The sequence below is a fragment of the Amblyomma mixtum genome, chromosome 1 (assembly GCF_055824585.1).
Source record: "Amblyomma mixtum isolate Tamu chromosome 1, ASM5582458v1, whole genome shotgun sequence".
Lineage (NCBI taxonomy): Eukaryota > Metazoa > Arthropoda > Arachnida > Ixodida > Ixodidae > Amblyomma > Amblyomma mixtum.
In genome coordinates this window covers 200,524,053-200,544,156 of record NC_143012.1, presented here as the reverse complement: position 1 = coordinate 200,544,156, position 20,104 = coordinate 200,524,053, and positions in this window count along the sequence as shown.

Below are 20,104 nucleotides of genomic sequence, written 5' to 3'. Positions count from 1 at the left end.
GGAACTGACGCTTTTCTACAAAATGGTTCACCTCACCTGCGTTCTTCATGCAATACACCGTGTCGCCGAATGTGTCCGTCTCTCTTTTCCCCTAGGGAACGCGTTAGTATCTTGCACTAAAGAGGTGTTTCCTTAATCTCCGTCTAGAATTGCTGTTTTCTGCGCCACAGCACCTGACATTCCTCTGCCGCCAAAGCCTGTTTTGACTCGATGGAGAACATAGATAAAGGCAGCAATGCACTATGCACGGCACTTTTAATGGGTTAAGTCTGTCTTTGAGGAAATCAAGGATGACGCAGCATGTGCGATGAAAAAAAGCGCTATGTTAGAAGAGGCGAGTTTGGAAAGGGACCGGAAATATATAAGTGAAAACTTTACCTGAAGGAAAAGATGGCAGAGTTGCGAAAGACTGGACTCTCAATAGATGATTTACTGAAGGCAGTCGAAGGAGTACAAGCAGCACTTCGGCGACCGAAATGAAAGGGCGCTATTGCTTCTAGGAAAATGCAACAATTGGTATAAAAAAAATAGAGGCCTAGAAACGATTTCCAAAATAGGAGACCTAGGCGGAGATGATACGGTCAAATCACCTGAAGGCCCATATGAACTCTCATGTTTTAGGTTCACGCCTCTTACTTCATGTGACGTCGAAATAAGCTTTTCAAAGTACAAAGCTATGCTTAGCGAAAACCGAAGGGGCTTCAAGTTCGAAAACCGGAGAGTGTGCTTTACTGTGGCGTTCTTTAATTGAGGACTGCGTACGCGTCGTGCTTGACTGACAAATCTTGTACTAATAAAGGGTATTATTCAAAACGCCTATTTTTTGCTTTATAGCGCCTATTTCAATATTTTTTTTACAGCCTAGATGCCTGCTTTTTTCGGGGTTCGTTAGTGCCTAAATTTCCGGGCCCTAATTATAACAGCAGTACAAAGAACAATTTTTCGGCGCGATAAAGTGGCTGCGTTGCTCAGAAGGTAGCGCGAAAATGTCTAGCTCTTCCATTCTCTCACCTGTTGAAACGTGGAGATGGTTAAGTGATTTTAGTTACCTAGCCGCTTTAGGTTTTTGTCATTTTTATTGCACACCTTTACTGACGCTCTCAGTCGAATCAGAAGAGCTACTTTTGAATAGAGGAAATACAGCCGGAAATCTGTTGTTCGCGTCTAGCATTTTAAATTTAGGCGTCAAGTCAGCAGGAGTCTTCACTCATCATGCTCCCGGACCGTACGAGTTCCCGTAAATTCTGCTCTGTTCAACGGCTTGACACGTGCTGAGCAGTAAGCATGAGCGGCGTAATCTTCGTTTCCTCGGCAGCCATGCACGCCGGACCGCTTTGCTTCTAATTAAACGACCTATAGATCGAATTTCCGCTCTTTGTATAAATTACAAATTTGCTGCTCCGATATGCTAATCTGCTAGTCCCCTTACGCCTACTACTGGCCTCTATTGTACCTTAAGACGCATGTCCACTGCGTCATAGTTAACGTGTGCTTCGCCTTATTTATCCATGCTTTGCGGCCACGAATACCGGGTCATACCATAAAGCGGCCGGAAAGATTTTAATACCAGGTACTACGTGTTAGACCTCGCAATAAACTCTCAACAAGGCATACATCATATGGCCAAGTATTCATAGCCGCACATCGTGGATCAATGACATAACCCACCGGTGACCCACGATGCATGTATCGGAGATGGTATGGCTGTAGTTTTTAGCCTCGTGCGCGCACTGTAATCTTTATGTACGTATATTAACTAACCAAAACAAAACTGACGGTGTGAAGTAGCAGCAAAATCGGTGAGGTGCATGTGCAGCTAAAGCAGTCCAAGAAGAAATGCAAAGAGTACTACCATAACATAAATAAAAAATTTTCTTCTCTGGTCCCAACCAAAGTTTCGGCGGCACTTCAGGCCAAAAAATGAATCTAGTAAAAAACCTTTGTGTCAATGCGATGACTTTAACCAACCATTCAATAATCGCAGATTCTTTCAACATGTTTTTATGCTCAGTGTTTGCGGATGATAAAACTAAAAAGCCAAATTTCATAACCACGTCCCTCCAATTGATGATGCAACTATATCCGAAGAAGTGTGTTCTCGGTCCCGTTAAATATTGTTTGAAAAAAATCGTCTGGTATACATGGCAAACATAATGGCTTCCTTGTCAGATGTGCTGCATGATGCTCAAAATATTTGTGCGTGTTGTTTAATGAAACAGTATTGCGAGCAGACATTGCTAGAGACTGAAAATATGGAAAGGTAGCGCCTATTGCCGAAATTAGTAAAGAATTCATTTGTTGGTTCCTGCAGGCCGATTTCATTAATGTCCTCCTGTAGCAAAACACGAACTTATCGTTAGTACACCTCTACTTTTTTCAAAATAGTAGCATAGTTCCTTGCAGCCAGCACGGTTTCCGCAAAGGGCTTCCCAATAACGCATTTACTGGAAACTATCGATGATTTCGCCGAAATTTTAGAAACGCAAGTCAAGTTGATGTTATATATCTAGATTTTGGAAAGGCTTTCGTTAGTGCGTCCTACCAGAAGCTACTTCTAAAATTGCAATCCATACTGAAGAACAGGACATTGCTTGCATCGATAGAAGCATACCTGTCTCATCTTCAACAGAGTATTTGTTGCAGACGTTGGTTCAAGTGTAGCATCAGTTAGTCCAGCGTACCGCGTGGATCCGTACTTGGGCAACTTTTCTTTCTTTGCTTTCATCAATGACCTTCTTCAGCATATACTAGTGAAGATAAAGCTACTTGCGGACGACCTCATCCTCTATCAGGAAATCAAAATCTCGAATGATGACGCCACACTACAGGTACACTTAACAATAGAATCTTGGCGCTCAACATGGCAGATGATAATTGAGAAAAAGACAATAGCCAGGAGGATTACACGCAAAAAGCAGCCTTCAACTTTTTCATGCAGCACTACTGGTTAGCATTTATCCTTCGTAGAAACTTATAACTGCTACATTCAAAAGAAAGCAATGAGTAAGCTATGTTTTTAAGAACGTCCCTGCAATAATCCACACATGAAATTAAGATAATAGACTGCAAGCCATTGATTAGGAAAATCGTGTAATACGCAGCAGTCTGTTGGGGAACGTACACTCAAGCCAACGCAATGAAACCCAAAACCCAAAGCCTTCGTTTGGAAAGGGCAAAATTAGAAACACTGCAGGACGCCGTGACCGACGAAAATGTATAATAAATCATGCACTTAATAAAACTACATAAAGCGCAGTACATTCAAGACGTCTGTCGATGCCCATCACAATCACATCATTCTAAGAAACTAAGATTTTACTTGCAGAACTGATGGTTTCAAAATTCCTTGTTCCCACGAGCTGTTCGAGAATGAAATGCTCTGAGCCCTGAGCTGCGCGGTCATGGAATGTCCAACACTCCAGTCTTTCTAAAGATGCTTTAAGATCATTTTCAGTAAAAACTTGGTTCTTCCTTGCAATTGCCAGTTAACGTGCATTTTCCTTGTCAAGCGTACATATTATATGGCACCCACTACAGCCGAGGGCCTTTGTTCAAAGCCTAGCTAGGGTCAAACAGTTTTCGCCTGGCATGAACCTTCATGAAAGGAAAGACTAACGTAGCCTCCATCACGGTGTTTTGCAGTCCTCATCATTAAAGAAAGAACCATTGAAGCCTTCGCCACTAGTGCGACAGTAACAAGAAAGAACACCACATTTATTTGCGCCGGAAGCCGCTGAGGGCGCTTTTTATCGAATGATCAAATTCTTTGGCAGCCTTTTGTATCGCGAACTAATTTTTGAACAGACATGGCTGTCACGTACGCAGCTGTTATGACCAACGCGTACATTCGCCATGTGGGCAAGAAGCCAATATGGACACAGGACCGAATCACTGCCCTGCGTCTGCTTCCACCGAGACTCTTAACGGCTCCGGTAGCTATAAAATGCAGCTGAATATTCTCTTATGCTCTCGCCTTTTACTTTGCTGCCATATTCCCAATAAGGCTCGAATCTCGGCAACGTAGAAAAAAAAAGTGCTTGCTTTGTCGGGGCTTATACTTGTTTATATACACGCCGTTAGGAGTCTATGGAAGGGACTTTTGAGTATAAAATGTAATTTGATTGCTTTTGCATTGCCTCTGTATAACCACATGACCGCGCGGTGAAACCACATATTCTATAACTTAGGCCATTGTTTTTTGTGCCACTATAGGTCGAAATACATTAGTCGTATATTTCGAAATTTTTACAGCAAAGTAGCGGGACTAGACATGCGTAGCGATCACTGTTCAGTAGAAAGTTCAGACAGTTGTACAGCAAGTGCTAATATTGCTAAGCGCCTACAGCAGCACAGCGATCATGTGACACCCCATCTCACAGGACCACTGCATGACAGCACTCTTACAGAGTCGCGAATCCGGAGCTGGCTTTGCTGAATGTGAATCGCTGCGCGATGTGGGCAGAGAACTCCAGCACGCTGTACTGCCGCTGGGAGGTTTGGGTGCCATGACAGCATTTCGAACGCTGCAGCAGCGCGCTTCACCGAGCTGCCCGCGGCGAAACGAACCGCGCACTTCAGTAGCCCGAAGTTCCGCCGAACCTGCACAGAGAGCAGTTGCATCAGATACGGCCGCCAACGCTCAAGATCCTGTTGCCGCCGACGGTATGACGTGTTCGTATGACGTCATCTAAAAAGCATGCACTGGCTTCGGATCTGAAACGAGTGGGACTCCGAGCAAGAACAACACAGGTTGAAATCTGGGAGCCAAAACGTGATTACCGAGCGCAACTTTCCCAAAGTTTGTGTTTCCGAGGTGCTCAACAACGATCCTTCACTTCGTTGTTTACTTGGGAATGCAGATTGCGTAGTTGGCAGCCGCTGAGTTTTATGCTACCTTTCCGTCGAAGCGCTGGCTCTTCAAAAATGGTTATTGTGAGCTGTACGAGTACCTCGGACAACAACCATTTAAACATCCGCCACTGTAGCTCTGTTGATAGAGTAGAAGATGCGAAATTTGAAGGCTGTGGGTACGGATATCACTGGTGGCATGCAGTTTTCCTGGTGCTTTCTAATTGCTTTTATTTCACCCTGAAATAATTACAGCATTCATTTCTTCTTTACCGACAGAAATAAAAAGGTACCGTCGATATCCGCAGTACCGACAGAAATAAAAAGGTACCGTCGATATCCGCAGTTAGGTGTTTTAGCGCTGCGTCAACTGTTTTTCGTTTACAGCCCACCTGCCACATACGTCACATGACTGTCAGGTCACCGCGACGTCTATCTCAAAAGTTATATCTTGGCAGCGGTTGCATCAATCTACAGTAAGATAGTCACCAGAAATTGATTGAAAAAAATAGGATTTAATTCGGAATATTACGGCGGCAGGACCAGAATTTTTTAGATGTGGGATAATAGGATTAGTCGTCAGACATTCTGCGGTGATTTTCTGCGGCCGGACAAGCTCGTGACTCGGCGGTAACAGGCGCCACTCTGACGCGCCGCACTCTGACGGCAACGCTTCGGACCAGCGACGGCGGTGAAAAGTGCGTGGCAATGATCCCAAATTTCTGATCCCCCGGGAGTCACCCTCAATGTGACCGCCGAGAGAGTGCGTGGCATATTGATGCCCTTTCCAAAGGCGAGGACAGAAATGCGAGGACTTTGCCCCAGGGCGTCGGCATGTGTGTCATTGGTGTCCGTTGTTTTGGAACATTATTTAATGGTGCGCTTTGGAGGACCGAGAAAGAGGAGATTCAATACCGAAGTAAGATCTTGAAGTCCCAGCTTCCCTCCAAGGTGCTAGAAGGCACAGCGGAACAAACCGTCGCCCCGCCGAGGCGAGCAAGGGGGTTCATATACAGTAAGCGACCACAGCGAGGGACTATATATATAGGCGCGAGCCGGACGTTAATTCGATTTAATGAGGAAAATAAGCCACACAGGGCAATAAATCGAAGTTTCTAAGAATGCTCAGAACTTGTAGATCGAGTTCCCGCGGCAAAAAGACGAGTTCAGATTCCTCTTCAGTGCACCTTTAAGTGCTATCCGTCAATAACTACAAGGGGATGTTGGCTTCTTTCAAGGTTTCAGGAATGGCACTATGGTAGCTCTTTTAAGCTTCCCTTGCCGCGGCGGCTGAATTTCTATGAAGGCGAAATTGTAGAGGCCCGTGTGCTGTGCGCTGTCAGTGCACGTTAAAGAACCCCAGATGGTCGAAATTACCGTAGTCCTTCACTACGGCGTCTCTCATAGCCTGAGTTGCTTTGGAACGTTAAACCCTAACAAGCCAAACCAAACCAATGTTTTTCAAGCTTGCGGAAATTTTCCTAGTGTCCATATTTTGTAAAAAATTTCAAAAGTGCTTCTACAGAAGCAGGCTTGTAAGTTTGAAGGACCCCTTCGGCCACCTCGCTGGATGGAGCTTTCGCCTCCAGGACTTTTGACGTCACCGTCGTTTACAAGTCCCGATGAAAGCACTCTGAGGCCGACTGCCTGTCAGAGCCCCTGTAGATGCACCGCTGCAGGACGACGATGAGTACGCCTTCCTGGGACCCATGAGCTCGAACAGCAACGTTCGGACCCCGACCAAAAACGCCTCATCCAGTACTTGGAAGTCATGGTCTCTCCCATCCCAAGCCTCATTCAAGCGACGACTGTCTTCGTTCTGTGTACAGAATGATGTCCTCGTGAAGAACTGCGAGGTGAACAAAACCGCCTACCTCCTTGTTTTACCTGCACATCTCCGCGAGCATGTTCTACAGACTTCCGACAATGAGGCGACAGCTGGACGTCTCGTGTTTGCTTGCACCCTACGCCGGATTCAAGACAGTTATTACTGGCCGTGACTCTCTGCCGATGCCGCACATTATGTGAAAACCTGTCCACACTGGCAAAGGCGAAAGACCCCACCCGCCCGACCAGCAGGATTTCTGAACCCTATTAAACCCCCATCCAGGCCTTCCAGCAGATCGGCATGGACCTGCTTGGTTTGGTTTACTGGTATTTAACGTCAAAAATTGACTCAGGCTATGAGAGACGCCGTAGTGAAGGGCCCCGGAAATTTCGGCCACCTGGGGTTCTTTAACGTGCACTTACATCGCACAGTACACGGGCCTCGAGAATTTCGCCTTCATCGACATTCAGCTGCCGCCGCCGCCGGGATCGAACCCGCGTCTCTCGGGCCAGCGGATCTGCTTGGCTCTTTCCCAAAGTCAACGTCTGGAAATAAGTGGATCTTCACAGACACCGTCTACTTAACCCGCTACACCGTGGCAAAAGCCCTATCCAAAGGAACAGCAGCAAAAGTCGTGCAGTGCATTCTTCTGCGACAAGGCGCCCCCAATGTGCTCATCACGGGCAGAAGGACAGCGTTCACTGCGGAACTGGCGCAGGTCACCCTGCGCTACAGCAAGACAAGCCATCGGAGGAAAACTGCATAACATATGCAGTTGAAAGGACTGACGGAGCGCATGAAGGAAAACCATTGTGCACATGCTCGCCAATTATGTCGATGCCGAACAAAAGACCTAGGACGTCATCCTGCGTTACATAGTCTTCGCCTACAAGGCCGCAATGCAGGATACCAGGATACGTCGCTGCCTACTTTCAGCGCGCAGAAGGACCTCGAAGACTTGCCTGATTACACATGATCAGAAAACAGAAGCGGACCGATACCCGACGCTACAACCTACGAAGATGCAACCCGGAATACAAACCAGGAGACCGAGTCTGGATTGGAACGGCCATTCGCCGCCACGGATTGAGCGGTGGCGTTCTTCGTCGGCTAGGACAACTGGATTGTTTCCCTCAGCAAATGACTACATCCCAGCGACGCCGCGTATGACCAGAAGTTGTCCATGTCATCCCTTTATTTGTCAGTTTATTTGGTTTTAAAGCACCGGGTTGATAATTCTTTGGTGAGGGGAATAATGCCGCGAAGCTTTGTTCTATTTGTTTGTTCATTTATCAAAGATACCGACAAGCGAATTTTTGCTTTGTGATGCAAGACGCCACCTGGTTTGTCTGGACTGATCGCATTCAGGCCGAGCCGATTTTGCGTTTTTGATACTGTTGTAAGTCTCCCCGAACAATTTAGAAAGCTCGCTATCATCTTAAATTGAGCCACAGTAAGTGATCTGCACTAGCGGATACGTACTTAAGGAACGTTGCCCACTTACGAGGTGCTGCACATGCTGCCCTGCTTGACTGTTCAGAAAATACTCGTTCACCTCGAGGAACGTGAGCGTGTAGTTAGAGTCCAGAAGTGTGGACAGTGTTTCCAAAATACCTTCTTCCGCACCACCGCTCAGGTTCAGGGACACACTGTGCACGCGCCGGCTACTTGCTAGCCAGCGGCAAAGCAGCTCCGCGCTTTCTTCGCTCAGAGAGAAATCTGAAAAGATAATGGTGAATAGGTTCACGGATTTTGTTTGCATACCTTCAAATTTATGTATTTTTTTTTAATTCTGGCGCAGTTTCAGGAATGGAAAAACTTCAGAAGGCAGTAACCATTCGTACTAGACAATACGAAGACAGTTTAGAACACGCGCTTAGTAACCGGTGAAAGAACACACGAATTACTCCGGTTAATGGGAAATTCATGTTTTGTGAATTAAGTCTTCCATCTTTTCTCCAGTATGTCACCAGTCTAACCCGATTCTTCTGAAGCGAAATTTCCCCGCTTGCCATCGTACATATGTTGATAAACTAAATGTAACGTTTCCAAAGCTTACGCCAACTTTGATGTAACGTTTCCACAGCTTATTCCAGCTTAGGTGGAGTGCCTCCCTCTTTTGCACGAAGGCTGACTTCATGCAAAGCTATTACAGGGATATAAAATGTCTGGTTTATTTATTTCTCCTCACTTTCCGCTTTAATCATGAAAAAAATTAACAGGCCTTGGCAGTGATTTCATAATGTAATCAATGAGGGACTCAGGTGATGTATATTAACATTAAATTACACTGATATCTGAAAAAACTCCAGCTCATTAGAACAATCAAATAATTAGAGGTGTTCAGTGGATCGGCTGTCTAAACACACTTTTAGCTTGTACGTGAATTCTGCCAATTACAGAACATATGAGCACTGCTACAAATCAATCAGGCAAGCTTGTGTCCGACCTACTTGTTATTCCGAGCACCAGGATGCTGTTGTTCTGGGCCAGGCCATGAACGATTTCGTCCGCCAATGAAGCGGGGTCCGAAGACGAGATCTTGAGGTGTGTCAGGTGGGGGGTCACAGGAAGGTAGGCTGCCAAAACACTGGCCACTTGGCTCAAGTCGACTCCTGGCGTATCATGAAAAGTGAGCGATGTCAGCCAGTCCTCGCGGATATTGTGGAGTGGATTCCTCTGGCTCAGCGGGGCGAAAATGATGCTTTCCACTTGTTCAGGATCGTCTCTGGTTCTGTCAGTCCATTCTTGTATGATCCGCGCCATATGGAAGGACACGAGAGGGCCAGCCCTTGATGAAAGTATGAGCGTGCGCACTATTTGAAGCACTACTCTACAGCCAGTAAACAGTGCCGAAATCCTATAATCAGTGCCCAACAGGTCAATTTTCTTCATAACGACGTCATGCAATCACTCACAAAGCTAGTAGTGCGTTTTGTACCACCTGCTGAAAACGATGAGCCCATGAACCATGAACATGCGCTCCTTCCTAGAGGCCGAAGTGAAGAATACAGAGGTTAAAATAAGAATTCTTTTTGTGCAGCGCAATACGTGTGATAATGACTGGAACAACGGCCATAACATCCACCGAGCCGCTCACTCCGCCGTCACTGTTTGTCGCTCAGAAAGGAAAACTAACAAAAACCGCTATTTAGGATTACCAAAGCCATACAGACTTGTTCTTTCTGATCTTTTTTACGTGACTATGCGGCCCTTGTGTTTTTATTCAGAACCAATTTTTAAGCTTGTTATTGAGGCGGCACTGCAACAAGACTCCTGAGAAGCCCGAAATATTGTGAATAAATTATTGACGCGTGTTGGTGAAAACTCGTTACTTGCCCCACTGAGCGAGATGCATGCAATTGTTGATGCAAAAGAAACAGTGCTGCTTTTTTACAGCTAACACTTTACGGCACTAACTACATATGAGAGTTCATTGCGCACCGACTTTTTTTCTGGGGAAGGCGTTTTAAAACTAATTACTCTGTGGAGCACAAATGCAACGCTCTTCTCACTAAAGCTGAGTAGTTCGTTTTAAGAGTAGCAAATGCGGCATCTAATTCCTGCACACACTACACTAGTAAACTGATTTTTCAAGCTATTTTATGGTTGTGATATAAACCGAAGCTTCCATAAAATTTCCACGTTATTTTGTAATCTCATAAAGTAGATCAAGGCATACTGAAGACGGACACAGAACAGAAGAAGGACGTCGGACAAGCGCCGACTTTAAGTTGCTTTATTTTTTAATTACCAACATCAGCGAAAGTAAGTCGTGTGCCACATTAATCCCTGTACACCACGGAATTTGAAGCAAACTGTCCAAGAAACTGTCCAAGGTGTCCTAGAAGCACGAGTTGCAAGCTTAGAAAGGAAGCTTCTCGACGTAGAAGACCGGGGCACACGAAATATTGTAATCTTGTTTAGAATTCCTGAATAACTGAATGAAACTTACGAAGAACTGTCACAGAGTGTGTTGAAAGGCGTGTTATGCGACAAAATGGGCACGGAAGTTGTTTCAGCAGCGCCGTGTTTGTTCCGCCTTCCCTTGTGTCTGTCTTTCGCGCTGTGCCAGTATGGCTAGTACAATTGAAAACCAACTCACTCAGCTTTCCGTCCTACAGACAGAATTCATAGAATCGGTCGCAAGCAACCCAACAAGCATAGACCTGTTATCAAGCTAATGGATCATCATGAGAAAGTTCACATACTGAAAAACTGCTCGAAGCCTGATGACACCGACTACTCTATTTCAGACGACTTTTTGCATACCACAACGCAGATACGAAAGAAACTCTGGGAAAGCACCGCAGGGATTCGAAAATGTGTCAGAAGGTTAAGCTCATCGACAACAAGGTTAAAATTGCTGACGATCTGGCCGTTTGACATGACGCTAGCAAAGAAAGAATCCCAGAGTGTAGCAGCCGGAATAAGAAATGAAGTGGCCAATGAATAGAAAGCATTCAAAATAAATCGCTAACATGCATTTAGGTCAATGCCCGGAGCAGTGTGAACAAGTCTGAGGGACTTGGAAAGTATAGCAGTAGCGCATAAACCTGCGCTGTACTTTGATATCTGACGAAGAAATTACACCACCAGGATACAGAATTATGCGCAAGGGCAGGACTTCTCCCGGTGGTGGTGTTGCAATTCTTTTTCGAGATTCTTTTCAAGTAATCAGGCTGCCTGACGTACAAAAAATTGAATGTGTCACTTGTAAACTAATTTTAAATGAACTGAGTCTCGTTATTGTCGCGCTTTACCGCCCACCCCGCAGCGACGGTGTTTTCTTTACGAGATTTAATGAATTCTTATGTACTTAATTCTTAAGTACAATCAGGTAATGTACTGTTGGCTGTAGACTTTAGCATGCCGCTCGTCGATTGGGACAAACAATTTCCAGAGTCGCTTTGCACATCAGCCGAACTTCCGATAGACATTGTACTTGATCACGATTTAACTCAATCAGTAAAGCAAGCAACGCGCATACAAAATGATAAGAAATGTAATCTTGGTCTTTTATCTGTTCATAGCAGTATCTTTCGTCGCGGTCCTCAGCTTCAATATTTTGAAGGCATATCAGACCATTGTATGGTATCTGAACATTCCATTACTTCTTCCGAAAAATAAAAAGAGAGGTACGTATTGTGCCGACCTTCTCGCGTGCTATACGCGTGCTATAACGTAAAGTAGTGTAGGTACAGAGAGGGATAGAAACAAAGTTTGTCTCTAACTTACTCCCCGGCTGCTTAGGATGAAGATATTAACTGCGTTTAAAGATTACATGTTTGGTTTGGTTTGGTTTATTGGGGTTTAACGTCCCAAAGCAACTCAGGCTATGAGGGACACCGTAGTGAAGGGCTCCGGAAAATTCACCACCTGGGGTTTTTTAACGTGCACTGACATCGCACAGCACACGGGCCTCTAGAATTTCGCCTCCATCGAAATTCACCCGCCACGGCCGGGATCGAACTCGCGTCTTTCGGGCCAGCAGCCGAGCACCGTAACCACTGAGCCACCGCGGCAGGTAGTTGGCAATTAACAGTAGCAAGTGCATTGAGCTCGTCCCGGGTCGTTCAACACAATCCTATCATTCTTTAAAAGTGAAGGAGTACTCATGCCCCACTGAAACATGAAATAATTCTTTTCCCCTCGTACTGTGCGGGAATGAAATGTCTTAACTTTGCTTAAGAATTGATAACAATTTTGGAGCAACCATCATTTTTTTCTTTCTCTCCCCCAGTGCTCATTTTTACGCGAGGTGTCATCTAATATTGTATAATGTTGTTTCTTTTTCTCGTTCATTTCTTCTGTATTGCGTATTTAATAGCGTGCGCTACAAGGAGGTTCTTTTTGACAAAGTCTATTTTAAAACCCACTCCATCTTAAGGCTTCGCAATAAAGCCAGCACTCTTTTGTGAATAACTAAAACATCATTTCTTACTTCAAGAGTGCGAAAGACATATTGCTGACGCGTTCACTTACACTCATGAAGTTCACTGGTGACTGACCAAGGTCAAAAAGAAATTACTTTTTCCGAGCGCAGCGGCGAGCTTGTTGGCAAAGAGGCAACTGGCTCGACGTCCCCGGTTTTGTAGCACTCTCTTTTCATATTAAAATCTTTCAACGCTTCTTGCACCTACGTATCGCAGCTTCTGCCTCGAATCTATCTCATGCATCTGCGGCTCGCACCCGCTCTAGTCTGTGCAATGCTCAGAAAAATGAGCTGCCCTCCCATCCGTTACCGAGCGCCAAAGTTTCCCAATGCGGACATGATGTAACGCCCCGACAGGCAAATTCAGGATTCCCACAATCCAAAGGAATTCAATATACGACCTCGGTGCAACATCCCTTGAAAAGTATGGCATTTTTTTTTCAAGCATTCTTTCTTCCTTTGCTTGTGATGTGCGAACAAGGTTGAGCCAAATTTTGCGAAGCAGAATAGATGACAGGCTCTCCATGTCTCTTCGCCGGTTTCTTTACATGGGTGGTGATCTTGCGTACTTACGGTACCAATTCGGGCTTAACAGGAAGCTTTTTGTGCTCATATTGCTCATATTGCATTCCTCGTCTGGCTTCTTGAACCAGAGATGCAGCAGATGATGTAATGACCGCAAAGAAAACCTGCTGAATGTAACCGTCCATCGCGACTATACAGCATCAGGGCATGAGCTCCCGAGAGCAGACTCGAGCACTGGGTGGCAATAACTCGCTCAAGTTTCTCACAGTTCGCTGACGCATAAGAGAACTTCTATGCTAGCGGCCCACATTCCTAAACGCAACGGCGTTTTCCTAGCTAAATATCAATGGTTAAATATTAATTAAGGGTTCATTGTTGGCTAGCATCGCATCTTTTTAGGCCGTGTTTTTTCGGTTGGCTTTCATCGCATGCTTTAGGTTCTCTATTCTTCCCCCATAACAACCACCTTTTCACTACATTCGCTTTATGCACTTCTTCCCATAGTCTTCCGAGATTTTAATGTCTTTGGTGTCATAGGCTTTTGCATTTTATCGTTTTTATCTTTTTATCTCTGACATCACCGAGCTGCACAGGACTGCCGGTGCGTGTTGACTGCTCTTTTACCAAGTGTTGTTAATATGCCTTTCCCTTTCTCCGCTTCACTGCCACTCCTTGGTTTCTGTCCTCAGGGGCGTGCCTGATACCTGGCCGACCAGAATGAGTGAATCCTTCTTGGCTGTGTTCGCTCCTGTGCGGTGTCGATCAATAAGCGCCAGCGCGCTTCCCTTGTTTCTTTTGGTTCTATTGCTCTTTGCCTTGATTTGTGCATGTGCCCCACAATCACTGGCTTCTGAGGTGCTGCACAAAACGTGCGGATCGCCCTCCGTTGATACTGAAGTTTTTAGTTCAGCGCCCTGTGCGTCCTTCGTCCGTCAGCGCTACAATGTTCAGAACTGCTCTTGCCAGTAATTAATAGATCGCGGCAGCGATTTGAATTACTGGCAAGTTGGGCCACTAGAATTAGCAAAATGTGAGCGGGAAGCTGCCGTTCCATTCAAAGAAGCATATACCAGATGTAGTACGGTAGCCGGCCTGTAACCTTTATAATAGGCTTTGGATCCCGGCCGCCACAGTCGCATTTCGATGGAGGCGAAATACTGGAAAGCAGTGTGTTGTGTGATGTCAGTGCATGCGACAGATCCTGATTTGGTCGAAATTTCAGGAGGCCTTCACCACGGCGTCCATCATAGCCTGCGTCACTTTCAGACGTTAAATCCCGTAAAACGAAACTTTTTGAGATATAAAGATCGCTTTTGCGGCAAAGTAATAATTATATTAGAGTACATCTCAAACGGAATAATAATATTAACTACTAAACTACTAATTTCTGACAGTTACCTTTTTACCTACACAGTCAGGCGCCTGGCTCATGCTGGTTAATTGTAGGGTACCATTACTCCAGTGCAAATCAGTTTCTGGAATTTCGTAACTGCTATTGCCCTCGACGCTGTGGCTCAAGAATGTTTGGCCATTTTGCCCCTAAAGACAATCCTATGCTCTACGCTGCTTCAGACTCCCGGAGCGAAAGTGTCCACATGTGTGCCGTGGGGTGACTTGTGCTGGCGGAGTTGTTCGTTCGTCAAAGAAACGCGCTCGTGAAAGGTGCGGTTCTTTTGACGGAAGTCGACAGAAGGTAGATAGGCCAAAGCTCTGAGGATAACGTTTTCATAATTACAAGATGTTTCATGGGTATTACTAAAAGCGCGCTACAAGTTTCTACAGCGACCACAGGCTGATTTTTTTTTTCTAGTGGGTGCTGGCACCCGCTAGAAACTATTCCTGAGAAACTATCCTGATATCTGAACGAGCTGAATTCTAAATATTAGCGAAATGCTTCCTTGAAACAATCCCTACCCTTCCTGCATCCTGCATGTTGAACATTTTTTTAGCACCTCTCTTATGACTGAAAGTGGAGGGGTACGATTCCTCAGTTAGGATGCAGATATTTTTTTAGCTGAAGTTCGGCGATTCTTGATGAATGGTGAGGTGTGAGAGAAGCGTGCACTCCATCGAAAACCTTCCTTAGCACTCCTTCCCTTCAAACAAGTGTACCCAAGGGGCAGTAGGTACACTCCCCTAGGCCTTAAGCCGAACGTGCAGCACCAGCACAAAGATTTAAAAAATGCGGCCAAGTTTCTCAAACTTGATTATCGGCTCGCGATGGGAATACGCTACTTCCGACATCGGTTGCGCCATGCCAGATAAGTAAAACCAGGATGCAACAAACCTCCGTATAGCGAATTCCTCGATATAACAAAGTGTCTCAATTCCTTACCGCCGCCCCCTTCGAAATGTCTGTATTTGCGAATCCGTTTAAAGAACGTGCCGCGGAGCTCGACCAGGATGTAACGAACTCGCCACGCCGTTTGGGCAACAACTAGAACTGATTTAATGAAGTTTTCGCCCAATCACGTGAAAGGGTAATGACGGTAGAGCGGGAACTGCCATGAGATGAATGTTTATGATCGCAACGAGTGAACGCAGTTCACAACGCGCCGTGCCCCAGAGCGACTGGCACCTCCTCGACAACGCGGAAAGCCTCCCTAGCTTTCGCTTCTGTATCTGCACTCGAAATCGAACTACTAAAATTTATGGTCAAAAGCAGCACAACACAACAACGCCTAGCAGACAAGGCACGAGAGAGCAGTGCGCTCTCGCGTTATTAACACGACCGCGAAATGTCTCTCGACGTTCGAAACATTTATAGATGTTTCAATTATGGTTGCCTATAGTGAATGCTGGTGGAGATGTTTAATGAAATTTATTTTTCTTAATTTTGAGCTTTGAAGCAAAAAACAGCATTTACGCAGAATAGCGGCCTTTCCTCCATTCAGTAATATCCAGCATTAATTGTATAGTTCACGTGAGTATGAACGACATACATGAAGAGCATCGAGTGGTCTGTTAATACCGTTAGGCTCCGGTCAAACGTAATGACATGGTAACGTTTAATTCTGTACAGTTGATTTATTGGAGCGATAGTAACACCGTCTAACCTGCATGATGTTATCTATATAGAGAATGATGCTAGATGGGAGCACTTTCGTGGGCAGCCTGAAAAATACATTTTTAACATATATTAACATGATTTTACCAAAAAGGATTACGGATACCAAAAGCAGTAAAATAAACACTGAGGGTTCTGGTCTGCGAAGAGATTAGATTGAGTAATACACGCATCTGTAAGTAAAAATTTGAGTACAAAAAAAAAGACTTATTGTAATCTCAAAAGAGCTCTTCACTGAGAACCGAGAAAGCATCCACTGCCGAAAGAGCTTTAATAAGTGACTCACGCGGCGAAGGTCATCTTCTTCATCACTTCCAGAGGACAAGTTCGAGTGGCCCAAAGTACCACACTGTCGATTCTAAGAAACGGGAAGTGCAGCTCTCGGAGCGTGGCGCAGTTGTTCGCAGCGGAGAGGAGGCCGTGCAGCTCCAATTCATTGAAGTCGAAGTCGAGAGCAAGGCGTCGCAGTGACTTCGTCGCCGTGAGGCCGTTGATCAGGTTTTGGGCGTGCCACCTCACTTGCAGTGAATCAATCTGCGAATATTCCACATTGCTTAACTCGTAGTTTTATGCCCGACACTTGCGGTTTCACAAAGAACTATTAAGAGCATGTAGTACTTTGCCCCTGCATATTTTCGGGTGAGGCGTTCGCGAAATGTGCCAAAAATATGTGCTCAGTTTGAAGTCTAGCGGAAAGTGGCATGGGATTCTGACCAATTGTTAGTTCATCCACCTAACATTGAATATATTATGTAGTTATGCCTAATGTGTCCACTCTTAGAATTGTGTCCGGCACTCCTATTTCACGATCCCAGCATCACCTAGTGTAGTGAAATTAAACGCTTGATCCAAGCGTAACTCGCATTAAGATAAATGTACCACTGAGAATTCCGCAATTATTTATTTTATTAGTCATTTATTTATTGAATACTGCGGGCATGCTCTATGTCGAAGCAGGTGAGGGAAATACACACAGGGGAAAAAGCAAAGCAAGTATGATAGCACCGAACAATAGAGATACAGAAATAAGCAATGCAAATGTACTGTTCAAAATGCTGGCACAGTATAGGTACTAAGCCAACAGTGAAGATATCAAGAATGATTATAAAGCTACGGAGAGTTCTCCAGTAGAGCATTCAAATCAGAAACTGTTTTCGGTAAAACAAGAAAACTTGTATGCATTTGTGGGTGCAAAAACAGGTCTCAGGCTGCGGGTATGCTTATGGCGCGGGGCTCGTCTAGAATCATTAGCGATGTAATTTTCGGATCGATTACCAAGTCGAGAAAAGTATAATGAATGAAAGAAGTTGAGACGGGCTTTCTTCTATCTGTAAGTGGTTGTAACGCTGCGAGTTTCAGCATGGCGGACGGAGAGCCTAGGCGCCTGCAACGGTTGTAAATGAATCGTTCCGCAAGACGTTGCATTTTTTAGAGTTTTTGGGTGTCATCTATCGTGTAGGGGTCTCATACAATGCAGGAATATTCGAGGCTTGGCCTTACAGCGGGTTTATATGCCTTCAGTCTTAAAGCACTAGGTCAACCGCTAATCCGAAATTTCAGAAATTCTAACTTTTTGCGGGCGGTGGAACATATATTATAGAAGTGTTTTGTCCACTTGAGCCGTGATGTTACTGTGACACCTAGATACTTATATTCTTTTAAAGCTCTGATTGCGTTGTGAGTAATGTATGAAAAATTAAGTTGCGTGGTCTTTTTTACTGATTAAGAGAAAATCTCTTGTCGAAGTTAATAACCATGTCCCATTCGTTACAACATTTTGCTAATTGTAGATTTTTGTTCAAAGTAAGCTGGTCAGACACAGACTTGATAGAATTAAATATAATATATTACTCCGCAAAGAGTTTTACAGAGACCGAGGGTTTGAGAGCTTCCGTGAGGATGTTTATATAGATTTTGTATAGTACTGGACTGAAAACTGATCCCTCAGGCACACCTGAGTAAGCCTCTAAGAATCGAGATGTGGCTCCATCGATGTCGACAAGCTGCTTTCGTTTCGATAAATTTGAAGTGACCCAATTGATTATTTGGCCCAAAGTGCCTATTAATTTCATTTTTGTTACTAATTTATGATGAGGGACTATCGGAAGTTTTCTAATAATATAAAAAATCAAGTCGACCTGGCTACCTCAATCAAGTACTTTGGCAAGTTCATCTACAGTTACCACTAGCTGTGTTGTAGCTGAGAATCCCCGACGGAAGCCATGTTGCGTTTTGGTCATTATTCCCGTCGGGTCTAAAAAATTGTTGAGGTATTTGGTGAGTACGTGTTCTAGCACTTTGCAGGAGGTTGAAATCAGTGAAATAGGTGGGTAATTACCAACTTGCAGTCGGCTGCCACTTTTAAAAACCGGAGACACGCGGGAAATTTTTCATTCATCTGGTACTACACCCGATTAAAGAGACTTATTAAATATTATTATCAATATCTTAGCTAGTATTTCAGCGTACATTTTAAGAAACGTAGTGGATATATTATCGGGGCCGGATGATTTCCTGGGGTCTAGCCGCAGGAGCTTGTTGTGTTGTATTTTATGGCACATATCAACTAAGGCCATCGTTCGCCAAGGAAAGGTATTTAAGAAAAGTTCGCTGAATTTCATAGCAATGTGACAAAATCATCGGTGGTGGAGAGGGCCTGAAACGTCAGCACTACCTAGTGATCACATAGAAAAGAAATTTCAGAAAAGGCTACAAGTAAAACCTCTAAAGAGGGTTAACCTCAGTAGCTATCCTTAACTTTGCAAGGATCTCGAGGGTCTCAGCGAACCAAATAAAGGAGTCAGCCTTCTCAGGACTGAGAACGCTGCTGAGGGCTATCAGAAAAAAAAACAAGCACTAGTCAGAATCTAGAGTTTCTTGAGAAATCCTGTTTGCCTTTAAAAAAACATGTCAACGATTGAGTTATCTCCCAAAGTCAGTGCTAGAGGAAAAGGAATGCATTCGTGATAAAATTGAATAAAATAATTTTTGCTATTTTTTCCTGTTTTGCAGAGGATAATAAGATGTGGTTAGCCGTAAGTCCATCTCCGGATTGGTCACAAAGGTTTCTCTTGTTTTGTCAGCATAAAGCTGTGCGGCCAATACGAAGACAGCAGATAATGACTTCCTTGAAACGTTTCTGGTGCACTTGACTTCCATTCACCTAAAACTAGTTATACCAAGTGTAGTTTGTTATTTATTTGGTTGTTCTAAAGAGGCTGCCATTTCTTCTTGCTTTACGATGTACCAAGTTCGTGAAGTCTTGGTAGGACATACTTATACTTTTAATTTCTTTGCCCCAAACTTGAGCACGCACAAGTCTGCTCTTTCGTTGCTTTTTATGCCGACATGGCTTGGTACGCAGCAGTCTTACGTTTTGTCCTTGAGCTATGAGTTGTGAATGATCTCGCTAAGCAGCGGAGTGGTTGCATTAATACAGTTAAGGGTGGTAAACACACTTAACTAGTCTCTAAGTCATGTTCTTTGCGATGTTCTCGTTTAATATTTTTTTCTATGGCTACAGAGATGGCGTAACATTCGGCAGTGAAGATGGATGCTGAATGTGAAAGTCTTAGTATTTTATTTCAATTCCCGTGTACCACTGCGCTTGCGACATAAACATCTGTTTTTGAACCATCTACAAAAATTATGAAAGTACTATAGTTGTCCTCGAGCGCAACAAATTCTTGTACTGAACGCTGTTGTGGAATTAATGTTTTATGGAACTGTAAGAGTGAACTCACAGATTGCAGGGAAATTGTACCATGGCGGCAGTGGGCAGTGAAAGAGCAGTGGCCTGGTAGCTTGCGGTTTGTTGTTAGAGTGTTCTAGATGGCCACTTTGTACCGGTTTGGTAACATATATACTTCTGCAGTGAACGGAACTTTAGAATGTACGGGCA